We start from the raw sequence: 19,699 nt of genomic DNA on the forward strand, positions 1-19,699 counted from the left end.
TCCAGACTCATGTAGATTAAAAATGAAGAGATAGTGATAATTGTTTCACTCAAACACTAAAGCAAACTACTCTCGCTATACTAATTTCACCTAAAGTAAATTTCAGGAGGAGAATAATTTTTAGATGTAAAAAGAGTCAAAAGATAACAATAAAAAGGATCAGTCTTTCAAGAAGACAGAGCAATCATGAGGTTATGTGCATCTCACAGAAACATTCTCCAAGTATAAGACAAAAAGCAATAAGACTGCCGGGAGAAATAAACAAATCTGAAGTTACAAGTGGAGGTGTCAACAGTTCTCATGCCATAATTGATAGACTCAGCAGGCAGAAAATCAATAAGGGTACAGTGACAGCAAATCTCGCCATTAAATCTACTGGATCTAATTGGCACTTGTAGACTGGCTTATCCAACAGCAGCAGACGACACATTTGTCTCAAGTTCGCATAGAACATTTCCTAAGGGTGGGGGGAACACTTCTGGACCACAAAATACACCTAAACTAATTTAAAAGAACAGAAATCTTATGAGGTGTCTTCTTGGAACACAATGATCTAAAACTAGAGATCAATAAAAGAAACATAACTGGAAAAATTAAAAATATTTGGATTAATCAGCATACTTTTCAGTAGACCAAGAGTAAGTGAAGTCTCCAGAGATAAAATTAGAGAACAAATTTAGTATATGGCAAATGTCCATTTTATTAGTTTTATAATTATTCCATAAACCCAAAATTATTTTTAAAATAAAGGTATTAATTAGTTGACGATATTACTTGGTGGTAGAGCTATTGCTTAACATGCATGGGTAAAATCACCAGAACTACCAAAAAGTACAAAAAAAAATGTTTTTAAAAGTAAATCTAGTCAATACAACAATAAAGTTGTAATAATATAATAAAGAATATTTTAAAAGGAATAGAGGAAAAATAAAAGGACAAATACAAAAAAACCAAAATAATAAAAAGTTACATTAATAGGTAGATGAAAGCAAGCTGAAAGTTATAAGCAAGAATTTTTTAGAGTAACACAGAAAAAGTAGGATTCAACTGTTTTTCCTGTCTCTCTCTTTTTTTACATTGCTATTCAAATCTATTAAGAATTCTCGTCTTAAAAAAAAATGAAAGAGAGAGAGAGAAAAAGAAAAAAGAAGAACAAATAGGAAAAGAAAAGAAATGAAACCAAAAGAAAAACCAACCAAGCCTAGGGTCTTGAAGTAGCTAATTAGGATTGTAAACACATAGTATCTGGTTGGTTCCTTTTTGATGAGTTGGTACAGGCTAGAGCTAAGTACAAAAGTTTATGAATGCTTTGAAAGAGTAACAAAGTGCAAAGAGGATGACTGCAGGAAGGTGCCCAGAGGAGACACCGAGCACTAACAGCTTCAAAGAGCCTCAGCCACCTGCACCTCCTGGAGACAGAGGTGTCCTTGCCGTGCCGAGGTGGGTCTGGGCCTAACTGTGCCATGGGGCAGCTGAGTGGAGAGGTGCTTGGGTCCCCTGCAGCAGAGTTACATAGTGTGTTTGGTGTTCTTCTGCAAACTGAAATGAGGAGTCGATTTTTCTGGCTAAAATTTATACTTAAGACTGGTCCCAGACCTTGTTAACCTGAGACAGTGGGGTCCTCACAGCTCCCACAGGCAGCCGGCTCAGAATCCGGCCCGGGGACTTCTCACGCTCCAGGGGACCGCTGGGAGATTTGTCCCTCTGCAGCTCTGTTCGCCCCTCGCGGTAGCGGTGGGGTGTGCTTGGCTCCCGGGGGTGGCTGGGGTCTTCAGGTGGTGCTGGGCTGGAGGCCACACGCTTGGTGATGTGCTCATTGTACGTTGGGGGGCCTCGCTTGTTGGGGCTGCTGCGGGAGGTGGAGGGGACCTGGTGGTGCTCAGTGCTGGTCTCCTTCACAAGGTTTCCTTTGCAGCAAATAACCCTTAATTTATCCTGGTATGAGGAGGCCAGGTAAATCGCTCCCGAGGAAATTGCAGGGCCCAGGTAGCTTGGGTTTGGGATTTCCAAATAGGCTCAGGCAGGAGTCCCCAGTGAGCAACGTGCCTGGATCTCAATGACTTCAAGTGAGTTGAAGTGGGTCCTGTCTCTCTTTACTCCCTCTGTATATGTAATTAAAATTAAGTTAAAACCATAAACATATCTAAATAACAATGGAGAAACAAAGCTAATACTAATCAATACCTAATAATACTGGCATATGAACATACAGCAACGCAAATTTGGAAAAAATAATGCTACTATAGATAAGGAAGGTTATTTCATAATTAAAAAGTTTTAATTTATAGATGGTACACGTAAACACAAAATAACTTTGCATCTGCTAACAAAGGTTCAAAACCAACAACAACATATGATAGTAATACAAGTGGAAAACATGGTGCCAGCCATACATTTCTTTCAACTGATAACAGAATAAATATACAATAATTTAGCTAGGAGTTAAAATTTTAAATAATATTATCAATTAATTTGACTAATTACAATTACATAAGTTTGATCAAAGTTAGAAGAAAACATTTTTAAGTTTACTCAAAAAGTTTGCAAGGGTAGATCATATTTTAGGTTGTCATGCATTTGAGAAAATACTCATAGAAAACTGAATAGCAATTAATGTCCTTTTAGGAAATCTCCTATCATAGATGTAAACCTACTGCAAAAGCAACTTGAAACAGAAAAATCTAAATATATGTACACAGTAAAGAAATATTATAAAATAGTACATTAAAAGGAAAAAAACCAACAAAATCAACAGCTATTTCCTTGTAGTGTGTAGTTGTTAGACCTCTATGCAGATTATTTTTCTTCAAAGGAGAAAACATAAATATGAGTAATACAAAGACAGTGTTATAGGTTGCATAAACATAGATATAAATGAGAATTGTACAGCCAAGTTCATAGGAATATAATGAGTCTTGGTTACTTTAGAGGTTGGACAGGAGAACCACTTGAGCCCAGTGTTGGAATCCATGTTGCACAAAATAGTGAGATACCAATTTGAGGGAAAAATTTAGCAAAAAGAAAAAAAATCACATAAGAGATTGTTATGGACAGGCTTATGTCATTTAATTTGGTAACTCGGGTAGTGTGGACAACTTGAAGAACAAAAGTAAATTCACTCAAGGAAACAATAGTATCCTTGTATACTATTATCAACAAACAATAGTATCCTTGTATATTTATATCAAAGACTTTGAAATTCCATTTTAAAGCTTTCCCACAAACTAAACTCCTTACCGGTGAACTTCTTTGAAAATTTAGTACATATTTAAGGAAAAAGTAATACAAATTATAAACAAACAGTCTCAGAAAATTTAAGAGAAGTCACTTCCTACATCAAGGTCCTGAGTTCAATCTCCAGAACAAACAAACAAACAAACAAAAAAACCCCCAATGAATAAACACTAATTACTCTGCTTTGGTGCTTTCTGCTTGCTTATCACATATAAGCCTCAAATTGCCAAGGATCAGGGCCTGATACTTTGGAAATGATCCCAATCAGTGCTAGTTGATGTAAAAAAGATCTGTCTCAGAATCCTGGGTGTCACTTCGGTGTTTCTGTTTGTGATTGCACCTTAACTTACTGTGCCCATTATTTGAGATTCTTCTCAAAATCATTTACTTAACAAATGAGGAACATTTCATGATGAAAAGACAATGTTATTAATTATTATGAGAGTATTCTTATTTTCCAACCAACAAAAGATAAATTTTTCTAATGTCATGTAGATTTTTTTCCTTAAAATCAAATAATTTATATCTTTTAGGCAAATTTTATATCACATCTTATCTCAGAAAAAATGCTATAGATAGTATTTAATTCTTTTACTCCTTGCATAAATGTAAACTATTATGCACACATTGTAACATTCATATGTATTTTTGCCTAACTGAACATAACAAGTGTGATTTGCATTCAATATTTGTTTCTATTTTTACTCAAGCAAAATAAATTAATAGTTAAATTATCAAATAAACTGTTTTTCAGGATGATTAATGCTGCACTAAAAAGACTCAAAATACACATCTGAGTACGTTTCCCACTTTTCCATCCCTCAGAGAATCTTCAATTTATATTTTAGAGTTAAACTTCCAACCAATTTGGCACAAATGGCAAATATGAGTAATGTTTTTTCTTTATGTATATCTTTTATATTATCATCTATATCTACTCTTTTAAGATGATTTATAATAAGCAACTCTTAACTATGCTGTTTTGCTTTTGCATAATGTTAGATGTGTTTTTCTAGTAATTCCCATCATCAAGTTGATAAATGGATCTATGCCTTAAAAGAAGTACAGTCATTGCTGTTGTACTGAGCACCAAACTTAAGAATGTTTGCTTCTCAAACTTGATGTCAGCAAATCCAAAAGAAATCTAAATTCCACATTACTAAATTGTAAGAGTCTACAGAAAAGCAATAGAATTGATACATCATATTCCAAAGGGAATAATGAATATATCATGTTAAGATAAGGAACTAAATACAATAGAACCATCATTCCAAAATAATAATGATCAAGCTGTGTTTGGCTCTGAATATAATTTTGCACTGTAAAAAGTTGAGAAAAAATAAAAATTGAGGAACAAATATGCATATGTATACATTTATCTAGGTATACCTTGATGAGACAGTAACTGAAATATACACATGTGTATCTTGCTTTAAAATTTAGAGCAACATCTCCTAGTGGAAATTGGTGATGATGATGATGATGATAATGATTATACACTTTGAGGATCCTATGGTCTTTTATCTGTCATCACTGACAATTTTTGTGACTTAATGTTATGGAATAGAATATGAGATCCTATGGAATATAGACTTTGGGCATCTAACATTGAATCTCATGTTTTCTACAGGGTGTCAGTGTAATCTAGAAATTGAAACAACAGAAAAAACTTACAAGTACTGCTATGATATTGACTTTGTGAGAAAATTTCTGAAAAAGTACTTTACACAGTTTGGTGTAATAAACACAAAAAGAAACTAATTGTTCAATAGCATTTTCCTCCTTGAGATTTCCTTTTACATAAACAATATATTACATTGAATCATTCTTGGTGGCAACTTTTATATCTAAACTATTAAATATTCTTTCCATTAGCACTGAAATTCTGGCATACTCAGCTCAAGCTTTTGTTTTATGATTGAAAATCTATCTTACTATCAGAAGTTACAGTCCTTAATTTTGGTATGCATTCTTTAGAAATTAAAGAATTATAAAAGTCTCTTTTCTCCATACATCATAATGGATTGATAATGTTGGCACATAAATAAGCACACTGGAATACTTACTGTGGTTAAGAAAAGGTAGAGTTACGTTTCACAAATGATTTTGTGTTATATAACTGGAAAGTGGAATAATAGCCAGAACGAAGGAGAATGTAGTTATAATTGCAAGTAGTAGTTATGGACAATAATTACCTAGTGTGAAAGCTTTTCTTGTCTACATGCTAAAACAGCTTACAATTCCCTCTATTTTAATAAGTGTTTAATATTGGATTTTATATATATTTGGGATGAAAATTATAGTGAATTATTAATCACATTTGCTTTTGATTACAAAACTGGAAAACCAAGTGGTTGTTGGGATGCATTATTTCATAAGGGCTTTCCTTCAGTCTTATTTTCTTGCTTTCTATTCTTTTAAACTCTTTCATTTTATTTTAAAGAGATTAAGACAAAACAGGACATAAAACTTTTATGCTCCATCCAGCTAGAATGAAGTCTCTTTTCACGTATTGTTATATTATTTCAGATTTTAGTTATAGGAAAGAAATCATTTTGTCCTTTCACTTTCTATCTGATATTTAGAATTGAAAAGTTTGGGGGGAGGGAAGCAAGGGAGGGAAAAATTCTGCATTTTCCATCAATGTAGTTACTGGTTATATTATTTTTTGATTCTCAAAAAAATCCTCGGTTTTAGTGTTTTCTGGTTGTGGTGGTAAAAATGCTCTTCATTGACTAGTTTCAAGCTATCTACATGATTCTGAATTCAGTTAGAAGGAGCAAAACAAAGTTAATCTTGTAAGTCACTGCGACCAAGTTTCAGTACAAGACTTTGTGTGTGTGTGTGTGTGTGTGTGTGTGTGTGTTTCAAATATTGAAGAGAGAACAGAGGGAAATGTACAATGACTACCATTGTTGTGTAGGCCATGAAAGACATAAATACTAAAATTAATAAGTAGGTAAGTGAGTCAAAAACTTCCAGAGTACTAGAATTACTTAGAAAAAATAATATCATGGTGTAACATAAATTAGTTTGGGGGCTCTGACGGAGGAAATATTCTTTGGCTATTTTATTGGTAAAGTCTATTTTGTGAAAGTGATATTTGGTTTTAAACTTATGTGATATCAGGAATGTGCCATATAAAATATTCAGCTCAGCAGTATTAAAATAGCCTCGAGGTGACTGAGAGATGGTGGAGAAAAGAAGCAAGGAGGGATGCAAAGCATGAGTTGAGAAATAGGACAGATTTCATGCAGCCCACTTCATGTATGATTATCAGTAAAATTTTAGGCCACGAGTCCACACTGTAATAAGTGTTTACATATACCTCTAGTGTGACAGTTTTAGGGAAAGACTTTCAGAAAATTATGAGGGTTTCTGCATTTGGCATTGAGGGAAAAAATAACAGCATATGAAATTTTGTTCCCCCAAACTTTTAACATTATAAAGTTATATTAGGGCATTTTTTGTTAGCTTTCTTTCAGCACCAAATGACAGCTTTCTGCCTGGCCCTCAGAGGAACACGGAGCATTAGAGGATAAGAAGGGAAGACATTAGAGCACAGGCAAAGAGATGATGCCACAGAAGAGATACAAGATGCACTTTTCAAAGAGTAGGTATCACAGCTATATTTTTATAAGAAACTTATAATTTAAAATGTTCTGAAGAAATCATATTATGAAGTAAACATTAAAGCAAATTAATCAATTCACTGAGCTGACTGAATTTTTCTTCCCTGGACACTGAAAGGGAAATGCCTTTCTGAAGACTCAATCTAGGCCAAACATCAAAGAAAGTAAGAATTTATTTACAAATATTGAAAATGTATAAAATCTTCCAAAAAATAAAATGTGGCTACTGGGAAATTGGTAAATTAGCTCAGGCTGTCTGCAGCAAAAGACAATGAAGTTGCCACTGAAGTATGTGTTCCTGGTCTTCTACTCGTGCTCCATAAAAATGTCTACAGGTGAAAAGTAGACTATGTACTTATTAACAAGCAGATATGCTTTTCTTAATCTCTTGCACACTAAAACTTAAGAACTTCTAAAATAAGAGTAAAACTTATGACATAAATATCAAACATTTTCTCTATTGCTTTTACTTCCCTTGAAAAATCTTTGTATAATGCAGTATGAAAGATTAGACTGTCTGTAAAATGGGACTTTACAGTCAAGATATCCAATTAGGAGGGAGAGATCAAAATTAAACCACATAAAGGACGTATCGAGAAATGCTGTCTAACAAATGCTTCCTGATTGGCTCTGTATGAACTGTGCAAAGGAACAACACATGATGAAAGTCAGTCTGTTTTTTGCAAGTTGGATCGCAGTGTTGACAGCAGAAAAAGAAAATGGGAAGAATTAGGAGGATTGGACAGAGAGTGCCTTCAAACTTCCCAAGGAAAATGGGATAAAGAAAATACTTCATCAGCAAGGTTCAAGTCCAAGGTGATGAGCAGGAAATGTGGAGGGAAAAAGACTCTGAAAAATAAGGAAATTAGCAACAGAAGAATGGAAAAGTAGAAAAAAGTCACCAAGAAAGGGTCCAACAGTACCCAAGAATAAAAGGGCAACACAAATCATCCATCCTTCATCAAATTGCCATTAATTTAAGAAGAGGAGAGAATTTAAAAATAACTCACTCTTATGTTGATTGTGAACTGTTGTAAAAGTTATATTACTGCAAAAAACTTCTTAGCAAGTAAAAGCCATGGAAAATGTGGCCTACATATCAAAAATACAATAAATGATACAATGATGTTTTGCATCAGCAACTAACAAAATGCACATCACATAGATCAGCTTTTTGTCCAAGCAGAGATTATGCTGAGGGCTTCCTGTCCAGAAGGATGACTTATGGAGATATGACGAGTTGGCAGTAAATTACTGTGATTGGGAAATGCCTTGGCATTAGGGCGCCCGCAGTTAATTCTCTACAAGTGAGGAGGCTGTGTTTTAAAGAGCAGTGAGTAGGGCAATGACAGAGTTCTCAGAACTAAGCTCAGGAATACGAATGCTTTGCTATCTAGCTCCTGCTTTTCTCCATCCACAAATATTTGAAAATATTTTCCTTTCTTCCTAAAATACAGATCATGAAACTATTCATGCAGGACAGCTAGCCATGGCAAAAACCTGACTACGGTCTGGTAGAAGAAATAGAGATTTACAGATTGAAACATTTATCTATCTTTTTGCATGTTGACAGTCATTATGTAGTTTATGGTACAAATACTTTAGGAAAAAAATATAATATAGTAAACCAATAGTGTCACACTTCAATTACTATACCTAAGACCAGTCATCAAACTAATTTATAGAAATTGATATAATAAGGGGCTGGGGATTTAGCTCAGTGGCATAAGAGCCTGCCTTGCAAGCAGGCACCCATGAGTTCAATCCCTAGTACCAATAAAAAAGAAAAAAGCCAAAAAAAAAAAAAAAAGAAATTGACATTTTATATATATATATATATATATATATATATATATATATATATATATAATTAAATTTGGTTTATTTGGAACAACTATTAATGCATAGACAGGATCGATTCTGTTCTCTTTCTCCCCTTACTGGGAAAGAAGCTGTCTGAAGTTGGTGTGTGCAAGCAATCATAATTCTAAGTAACTTTCTATGTCAAAAATATACAGGTTAATTGCACTGCAAGCACGTTATATTTGATATTTAGCGATTAACTCTTATTTACTAAAGACATTAAAATTTTAAAAGAGAGAAACTCTAAAAATTGGAATTTAGGGAGTCAGCTAATGATAATTTAACTTTCTTGAAAATGTCATACTAGAGAGATAGTGAAGAATTTATACAATCTTCCAAATATTCCCTATCACTGGTATCTGTATCTTTACAGGAATACAAATGATCTTGATATAATCCTTCATATTGTTAAGTAGATATATACATATAAAATATATATTGATGTATCTTAGGGTTATATATATATATATATATATATATATATATATATCCTAAAAATCTGTCTATCTATCTATCTATCTATCTATCTATCTATCTATCTATATATCTATCTATGTATCTATCTATCTGTGTATCTATGTATCCTTGAGTCTATCTATCTAAAACCATAGACAATTTCAGACACAATAAAGAGGAATTCACTATTAGAATATTTTCTCATTTGCTGTTATGTTTTATCAATTTGTCCTCAGGAATTTCATATCTAAAATGTTACACATATACTTTAGAAATATATTCACCTTAGGAGAAAAATGAAGCCATTCTTAATGATGTGAAAAATTCTCTTTTAAAATCCAGGTACTGAAAAAATTATTTAATCCACTCTTTTACACCAGGAGCAATTTATTTAAGAAGGAATATTTACTTCACCTGTTATATATCCCTTATCAGTTCACAATATGTTATGAAAAAATGTCTATATAACACACCCTGAATTATACTTCTACTATTTAAAAAAAGACAGTTTTGTGTTCATTTCTGAGTATAGAACAATAATTTTTAGACAAATCACAGGAACAAAAATAAACCACACAAATAAAAATAAATCCTTAAAGCATACTTTTTATTGTACTAAAGAATATCAAGAGAATAGTAAATAATATTTTCTTTTATTACACAGTCACAAACTTCCTAACTTAGATGGTAAAGTCAAATGCTTTGTATTACTCTAGAACCAAAATATTATTAACTTAATATATTTAAATCAACCTCACATCTTTTATGAATGAGCAACATATTAGAAAATAAAGTCCTAAAATGAGTTTTAAAATATAATATTAAATGCGACGGAAAAATAAATGTCAAAAGGTGGTGAATAGGTTCCTAGCATTGCCAAAATGTTTGCAAGTTTATTTCCACAGATATTAAATTTATATATTTTGTCAACTCTAACAGAAAATGTTTTGGCAAAATGTGTTTTATGGTATGGTTTGCAGGATAACAACTTCTATGTAACACAAATTAAGATAGTGACATTTTAGACAAAATAAGATCAGAAAAGACAAATAAGTGTTACAGGAGTCTCTCTCTCTCTCTCTCTCTCTCTCTCTCTCTCTCTCTCTTCGTGCTAGTGATGCCCTTTTGGTCTAGGATAAAAAAATAATTTTCAGTGATTTAAATTTTTTATAACTTCACACATGTCCAAATGTGTAGAGTTACAGATTCTCATATTCAGTGTCCACTAACACCAACACTAATTTTAATCCTTATTGTATAAAGTCCCTATTTCCATTGTCCATCTAATGTATCTTTTGAACTTTTAGAGTATTCATGAAGTTCAATTTTGGGGGAGTTTTTGCTGTCTATCACAGTCCAACTTTTCTGTTTGTTCTAATAATTGACAACATAGTTCTGTTTGAATATTATCATACTGTTTTCTGATTATATACCTTGCTACAAACTCATAAAATAAGAATAATGTAGTGTGTATCATATTTCATATGCCTATACAAAAAACAGACAAGCAGACAAGTGTAATTTTGTACTTACTGAGCATCTAACCTATCCTTCGTAATATCCATATGTCTGTTTATTATCAATGAAACTTTACAAAGGAAATATATACTTAATATTACATTAATGTATGGAATTTTTTGTATTTACTCTTTAATAATTTCAAATTTTTTTGTCTTATATATTGCTAAATTAATATAACCTCATAATAGTCTAGTATCTTACTTTTTTATTTTGGCCATGATATATTAGAAAATATGTTTGCAAAGGCAATATTAAGGAGGTAACACTTTTTTATTTTGCAAAAACTGTGCTTCTTGTAAAATCATGGTATATTTTAGGTGAGGCAAAACCATAGTTATGGTTAGAGGCAGTAAATCAAGCTTGAGCCACTTATCTTTGTGTGGTTTATGACAGATAAGCTCCTTGTCCAGCAGCTCATGTGTGAGCAGAGTTGTTTCACCCACAGATGATTTATTTTGGGCGATCTACTTGTCCAATGAAGATTTATTGCAGAGGATCCACTCTCCACAGTGATTAAACATGTGCGGTTGGCATGTACAGAAGTCAGCAAGCAAAACCAAGACAAATGGGCATAGATTATCCCACCTAGAACCACTGAACCCAAGTATAAAGCAGAAATATGAGCGATCTCTTGTGAAATCATAGGAGTCCTCTTTTAATTATACAGTTTTATACTATTTCATTACTCTATAAAAATGAGATTATAAAATTAGGAATACTATTGTCAATTTCAGTGGATCAAATACTGTTTTGAATTATTGAACATGAGCTGTGCTAATGTGCGCTGTTTAGAAGTTTTAGATGATCTATATATTGTCAGGTTAGGAGTCATGTCAGTCAGATCTCTTTAGTCTATGAACTAATGAAAGATTTCCTCTTGTTTTGTTGCTTTAGTTTTGTTTTGTTTTGTTTTTGTCTTTTTGAGACAAGTTTGGGCTGGCCTTGAGGTCACTGTGTAGCCCAAGATGATCTTGAACTCACAACGATCTTCCTGCCTCTGTCTCCCAAGTGCTGGGAGTACAGGCATGAGCCACCACAGTTGGCTAATAGAAGGTTTTCAATGAACATACTTACATTTATAAAAATATTAAATTATTGCTGTAATTTTTCTAGTAGTTATTCTTTATTCTTGTTACTTATTAAATTGTTATTTATCAAATACTATAGATATTAAGTAACCTTTTTCAAAGAAATTCAGACCTGTATTTATATTTTCATTTTTTTCATCACTATCATCTTTCATTTCTCACTCTCCCCTCGCCCCTCGCCCCTCGCCCCTCGTCCTGCCCCACCTTTTTTTTTTTCTTTTAGTGAAGATATAACACAAGGGACTCAGATAGTGTTTTTGTACTTATTTGGTACAAGGTGTTTTGTATATTTTGTCAATCTTTAGCTAAGTTTATTTTCTTGTCATTGGATTTTACTTGCTCTTTTATATATCAAATAACAGTCTTTTATTAAAATATGTGTTTTTGAAACATTTTCCCCTTGTCTTTAGTTTATCCTTTCACTTTGATCATGGTTTGTCACACAGCAGAACTTTTGAATTATATTTGATTTCACAACATAGAATTTTTAATTTATAAATTATGCTTTTTATTGTATATAATTTCAGCTCACATGTTATCTTGTAGATTTCTCTTATGTAATCATCTAAGAATTTTATATTTTTCTATTTTATGTATTTACTTGAGATGTACAAGGCATCTGTGGTTTTTTTTCCCATCTTTTTGAGACAGAGTCTTGCTATGCAGTTCACGTTGACCCTGAGCTCACTTTGTAGCCCAGGCTGTTCTTGAACTTGCAACAATCCTCCTGTGTCAGCCTCCTGTGTGCTAGGATTACAGGTGTGTACCATGCCCAGCCAATTGTGTTCTTCTTTCTTAAATTATTAATGTAGATGATCAGTTATCTCAGTGTGTGAGGACAATCTTTCTCAGATAAGTTTACTATACCTTTGCGAATGTTTTTATGAGCTTTCTGAGCCTTTTGTACCATTGATCTATTTGCCAATTCTATTCCCCCACCCCCCAAAATCAAACTTTTTGATTATCATAGTTTCGTAGCATAAATTAAGTCAGATAGTGTCCACTCTCTAACTTTGCTGTTCTTTAAAGTAGTGCTATAGTATTAGATATTCTGATTCTTGTGTTTCTTTGTAATTTTGTTTTTGTTTTTGTTTCGTTTTTGCAATGCCAGAGATAGAATCCAGGGCCTTGTGATTACGAGGCAAGAACTCTACAGCTGAGCCATATCTCCAGCTCTCTTTATAATTCTGAATCTCTTTGTCAACACCTAAATATTCAGCATCTAAATGTAATCTGAGTTATAATAAACATTTAAATTAGAAAGAATGGATATCATGATGAATTTGAGTATTTTTATGATTTTTATTTATATTTATATTCATAAAAACACTGTCTCATGGTTGGATTCTGGAAACTTTTGTTTTAGTTTACATTAAGCAAATTTTTAAGCATCGTATTTCTCTGTTTTTACTTTTATAAAGAGTCAACTGTCAAAATCTAGCTTATCAATTTAAATTTGGAGATATATATATATATATATAGTGATGTACCATAATTGAGACAAGATCAACTTTCTACACTCAGAATATTCATTTTTTTCTTATATGAAATTGAGCATCTTGAAATCTAGTAGGCTCCGAAATTACTGATTTACTCTTTTACACAGTAGTTTTACCTTTTCTGTAATTGCATACATGTTGAGCTTTATAACACATCATGTTAGGTTTAGTTTCATTCTTATAGCAAAGCTTTTGTAATTCTTAGGAGACAATGTACCATATCCATACAATTGAGTAGTTATTGATTTGAGTGAGATTTCTACCCAACAATATCATTTATGAATTAAAATATTTCTTCCTTCTAGTAATTACACATTTAGATTGTATTTCATATCCTCTTACATTATCTAGGATTTGCATTTCAGTATTGAAAAGTAAAAATCAGAGTAAATATTTTACTTTCATTTTGAACTTAGTGACATTTGTATATTTATTTATGCTGAATGTACTTTTTCATTTGTTTGACTTTCAGTATGGTGAATAAAGCCAGTTTGGATGATTGAGCTCATAATTTTTAACTAATGTCCACACTCATAGTGTTTAATTAGGGTAAGTACCTATTGAAGGAATTGCTGAATCATTTCATTAGTGTATTTTTATGTGTATAAGAAATTACCACAATAATTTCTAGAATGATTGTACAGTTATTCAAATCATCCACCAGATCTGATAGCTCTAACTCACTAGAAACACTTGGAATTATTAGCCTCTTTAATTGTGGCAATTGTCGATTATGCATAGTGCTACTTCACTGTGGATTTAATTTGAATCATTTTAGTAACTGGCAATATTGAACTTTTAAATTTTTACTCATTCTTACATCACTTTGGTCAATATATCTTTTTATGTGCTTTTCTCATTTAGAAAAAAATTTGACTGTTTAGCTCCTTGTCACTTACTTTTAGGATATTTTTACCATATTCTGTCCTTTTAATTTCCTTGGATATTTGAATTTTGTACTCTTGCACTATATCTTCAAATCCACCTCCACGTGATGGACTAGTTGTTCTGTTCTCTTAGAAATTTGCATCCTTTCCTTCATCCTAAACACAACTTGAAAACTAGAGCTCTGTTTTATAAACTTTTCTATTATTTATGACAATATGCTAATTTCTATAGCAATGGATTATTCATGAGTAAAAGTTTTGTCCAATTGATTGTTGTAATTGTCTTTAAAATCAGGGAGAACCATGTAATGAATAGTTTTGGGTAGTTGGCAACCACTTGAAAAAAAGTAGCTTTCTCCAGCCTTAGACAGTTAAATCATTTATTGTTATTCACATATAGTAGATCAATGAATTATGCATAAAAAGTTCAAAATGTGAGAAACGATTATTTTCTTTTTTTTTTTTTTTTTTGTCTTTTTCGTTTTTATCTGTACCAGGGATCGAACTCATGACTCCCTGCTTGCAAGGCAGGCGCTTACGCCGCTGAGCTAAATCCCCAGCCCTGAAATAATGATTCTTGAGAAACAATTTCCCAACATAATTCAAATAGCGAATAAGCAACAAGAAAAAAATGAATACATGAAAATATATTTAAGATATTGTTATTTAATCCTCTTCTGAATAAAATTTAGAGTCACAATAGGAAAGAAGCATAGATTAGAATTTATTAATTTTTCAACCACTATTTTAAAAAAGATTTGAAAAACTTGTTGCTAATTAGGAAAGTAAGTGATCTCTCTCTGTCTCTCTCCATCTCTGTATATATATATTTATGTATTTATATATATACTATATATATTTATACATATACATATATATTTACCTATAGATAGGTGATAGATATGCTAGCTTACATATCATATATGTGTGTTCATATTTATCCCTGAATTCAAAATTATCCCAAATTGATAAAAATATAAGATAAAAAGAGCTGTTCCTCAAAAATGAAAAAGAATCAAATTACCAGTTGACACATACTAAATTCATTTTTATTACCTTTCAAATAACATTGAAAATTTGGGCTCGCCTCCCTGCATTAAGTGCTATGCTGATCATGTGTATAACTACAGGCTGATAAAATTATCCACTTGGTTTAGCACAATTTCTTTTAATTGCTTGTTAATGTGACATAATTTTAACTAGCTCTTTCATTGCCATTAAGCAATGCATCCTGTAATCATCAATGTGCAAATATTTATGTGTTACATGTGACATAGTTTGGATTTAGAATGCCTCAGAAAAGTTTATGTTCTAAAGACATGTTTCCACCATAAAGTATTGTTAAAAGGTGATGGAAGCTTTAGAATTTGAGGACTGATGGAAATAGGCCACTGAGGATATAATGGACCCTGATACATCCCCCAGCTTACCGCCATAAGGTTAGTGGCTTTGCTCCTTATACATGCCCTTCCATGGCGCTCTGCCTCCCCATACACCCAGAAAAAGATTAGCCAAATGAGTATGGATTAAAACCTCCAAAACCATAAGATAAAAATTTTATTTCTTTGAGTTGTCTCTGTCAGGTATTTTGTCACAGTGATAGAAAGTTGCAACATATGATGAAAGTCCATGGAAAATTTGTATGTTTTTATTGAATTCCATAATACAGCCCTCTTTTTCTTTGCACCTATTCTCTAGAAATTCTCTAGAATTTCTCTAGAATTCTAGAAATTCTCTAGAAAATCACAGAAGAAATACAAAATGATATTTTTGTAAACATCATTTATCACATTTGGTAAACTGATTCAGAGAATATAAAATTTATGGCAGACACATCCAGTTGATTGTCTAATAGCCATTCTTTCATCTCTTTCCTGGTAGTAAAAATTTTACTCCCCGCCCCAGGTATTGTGTTTCATAAGCTCCTTCGGAGCTATGGAAGAGGAACAGAGTGGGTGATAAATGTTGTGCAATCCACTCTTTAAGTGTGGGAATGTAATGCCACCATAGCTAACTTGGAAATAATATTTAATATAATTTCTCACTATATATGATTGTCTTTTTTTCTAGTAATGAATGTGAAAGTATGTGACGCATTGTCAGGTACTCATAATGCCTTCTGAAGGTGGCTATAAACATACTGGGAAAATAACTTAAGTATTTGAATATTTTATATTGCTGTCGTTTTCACTTTCCTGAAAATGCACAGCCTGTAAATATCATGTCATGTGAGTTAATATTCATTTTATTGTTTGTATTAGCTACATCAAAGAGAACAAAACTGACGTAAAACTGTAAATCTGTGAAAAAACAAAGAATTGCTTACCACTATGAAACATTTTGCTTCTCTTAAAATACTAAGAATGGCACCAAAGAATATTATTTTGATATGGAAGACAAATGTAGGCATGATGATAAATATGCACACTTATGCATAGCATATGTAACATTTGTCTATGCCTATTAATGTCTATGCACTTAAGAAATGCACTTTTTATGCATGCAGGTATATGATATATCTTTCAGAGCACAGACAAACTTTTGCAGACACATGCACTAAATGAACAACCATTATAAGTATAGAAAGGGTCACAAGGACTAGGATGTAGATTTCCTGAAAGCTTTCTATATAATAATGTGCAACTTAAATATATTTATTGCATATACTGAATATGTGCCATATGAGCATGTGTTTAATTATTAAACATTAATATAAAAATTTAATCAATACAAATATGAATGCAAACATTATCAAATTAATAAAGCTAATTATGCAAGTGTACACTAATGCTGCACAATATATAAAACTGAATATGTTGTTTAAGAATGATAAACATATGAGCACTTAGCTAGATTATTACTTCTATTAGATTGTAGTAGATTGCACACTATCAAATACTAAAGGTAAAGAATAGGATAAGAAGAGAAACTGCTTCATAGGCCACATGGAAGAGGTTTCTTAGTCTCATCCATATGATTTTTACATGATTCATGTCTGAGTTATCAGGAAAGAGAAGGTCCACTTGCCTCCCAGGAATCCATCAAACACTGTCAGTCATAGTCTCTTACTTCATATTCCAAATTTAAATGCCCTGAGCAATCTTTATCCTTAATAGTTGAAAAGTTCAGGGTTAGCATAAGAAGGAAGTGAGCACTATAATGATTTAGGTATCGTTTGATGTACTAAAGTGCTAATTTACCAGATGGTACCCTAGAGTTTTAATACATTTCTGGAGGTGCCTAATTAATCCTGTATTATAGCAATTAACAATAAAATACTACTTTTGCTTCCATAAAATTTGGAGTGAATTTTGTTAACAATTTCAGTGGAATAACCTATATTTTATCATTGATTTACATTTTTAAACACTGTTAATCTATTCATAGGACTTTGTTGATTCATTTTTCAAGCTACTAAGTTAATATTATTAAATTATGGAAGAAAATGAATCATTACTAGCCTCATGTTCATGATATGACCTTACAGCTAAATTGAATCCCGACAGTTCAGATAATAAGCCTATTTTAAGATGGCCTAATACAATATGTGCTATAACTTGTTTCTGAAAATTGCACATGGATTGATTAGAATATGGGTTAGAATGGTGTGACTTGTGCTAGACTAAATCATAAATTTTAGTTAGGGTAAAAATTACAAACAAAGTATGAATTTGTAATAAGAGTGGTGGGTAAAATTACAATTAAGTTGTGTCTAATGATTAAACTAGTAGATATAATTATAAAGTTAAATTAATACAACCATAATACTGAATGTATTAATAATATATTTGGTACTATGAAGATGCTATTTTACTTTGATAAAATTTTAGATGTGAGAGTTTTCTGTGCATCAGAATTGCTCCAATTGACCTTTTTAAAAAAGTGAATTATGAACACTAAAGTATCAGGGCCTTGCAATGTTAACTTATAATTTCAATTATAACTTTCAATTCTTATGGTTGACTTTGGTAAACTACTTACTAATTTAATTCAGTTTTTCTCTGTAATATACTCTTCATCACAGTTAATACCAACTTTCTATCACTCTATACAGTTCTGAAGTTGTGAGACCATGACAGCCTACAAGATTGTTAATTTAGTTCTTTAACATCTCTCTCACCTATATGTGCCATGTATGTATATGGATATGTATTTTATTTCTAGTATCTCTACCTCTGTATTTTTTCTTTATAATATATTTATTTTCTGGATCTCTTGTTCTGACATGCACATTTAAAGGAATCCTAACATTTGACTCACAATTTTTGATGATCTGCAGAATATTTCATTGCTGGCTCACATTTTCATTTATGTCATTTGCCACCATTTATACATACAAAACATGTGATTGAGGAACTTCAATTTGCTGCAAAGTGAGCAGAACTCAATACATGGAAAAGTGAGCCAGTCATTTACAATCTGACTACAAGACCAAAGAGACAAACTCTTGCTTGGAGTAAGCCGGAATGATATGATTGTAGGAAAGTGTTTGTGCTGAATACTTTCTTTTTCTTTTTTCCATACTAGACATTGAACTCTGGGCTTTTGAATTGAGCTTTACAACCTTAGGTGACTGTAATCATTTACTTACGTGTGTGTGTGTGTGTGTGTGCGTGTGGATCTTTTAGACACGGTGCCAGTAAGTCGTTAAGCTGCCCAGGCTGGGATCATACTTGAAATCATCCTGCTTACACTCGGAGAAGGCTGAAATTACAGGTCTGTACTGCACTTAACTCTAATGAACATTTAAGAGGTATATAGTCTAAATTAGAATACATTATAGTTGTGAAATGTTCAGTGGATTTCAAATGCTTACGACACAAAAAATTAAAATGTGTAAAATTAACAATTTCTGAGTTATGTCCACATATGTGATTCATGGTTTCAGTCCATACCTCTGTTCTGTGAGGTTCACACCTCTGTTCTCAGACTTAATATTTACTTCCTTATATTCCAATCTCTCCACAATGGTTCATATGTAATTTTTTACAGTATATTTATTTTGCAACATTAACAGTTGTGCTTGGCAGTTATTAGATTCTGAAAAAAAATTAATCAAATTTTATTGTCTAATAAGTAGTGCTTATTTCACGTGTAAGTGATATAGACATGTTATAGAAATTTTATAAATAATTTGTTTTTCTAGTTTAGGAGATATTTTTACAATCTGTATCATTTCTAGATATCTCTATGTTTTCATTTTATCTAGGCAGTAGTTACAATGTTTTCTCTAATTACTGAAGAAACTCTCATACCAAACTAATTTCAGTTCCATACATTGTGTCATCTGCTGTGTGTCAGCTTCTATTTTAAGTGGCACAAATAGGCTGGCAAATGAAGAAAACAACCCTGTTTCCAAGTATTAAATTTGAGATACAGCATGCAGAAAAAGCAAGAAAAAATAATTTAACTCAGAAATGCATCAACAACAATAAAGTTAACCTTCACTTTAGGTGATATGATGAAGGAAGACATCTGTGATAAAGTGAATTTTAACGAGAGAAATCTGATGAAAAGGA

Source organism: Cavia porcellus, unplaced genomic scaffold (assembly GCF_034190915.1).
Source record: "Cavia porcellus strain 051 isolate PalLab524CR breed Dunkin Hartley unplaced genomic scaffold, mCavPor4.1 scaffold_15, whole genome shotgun sequence".
Taxonomy (NCBI): Eukaryota; Metazoa; Chordata; class Mammalia; order Rodentia; family Caviidae; genus Cavia; species Cavia porcellus.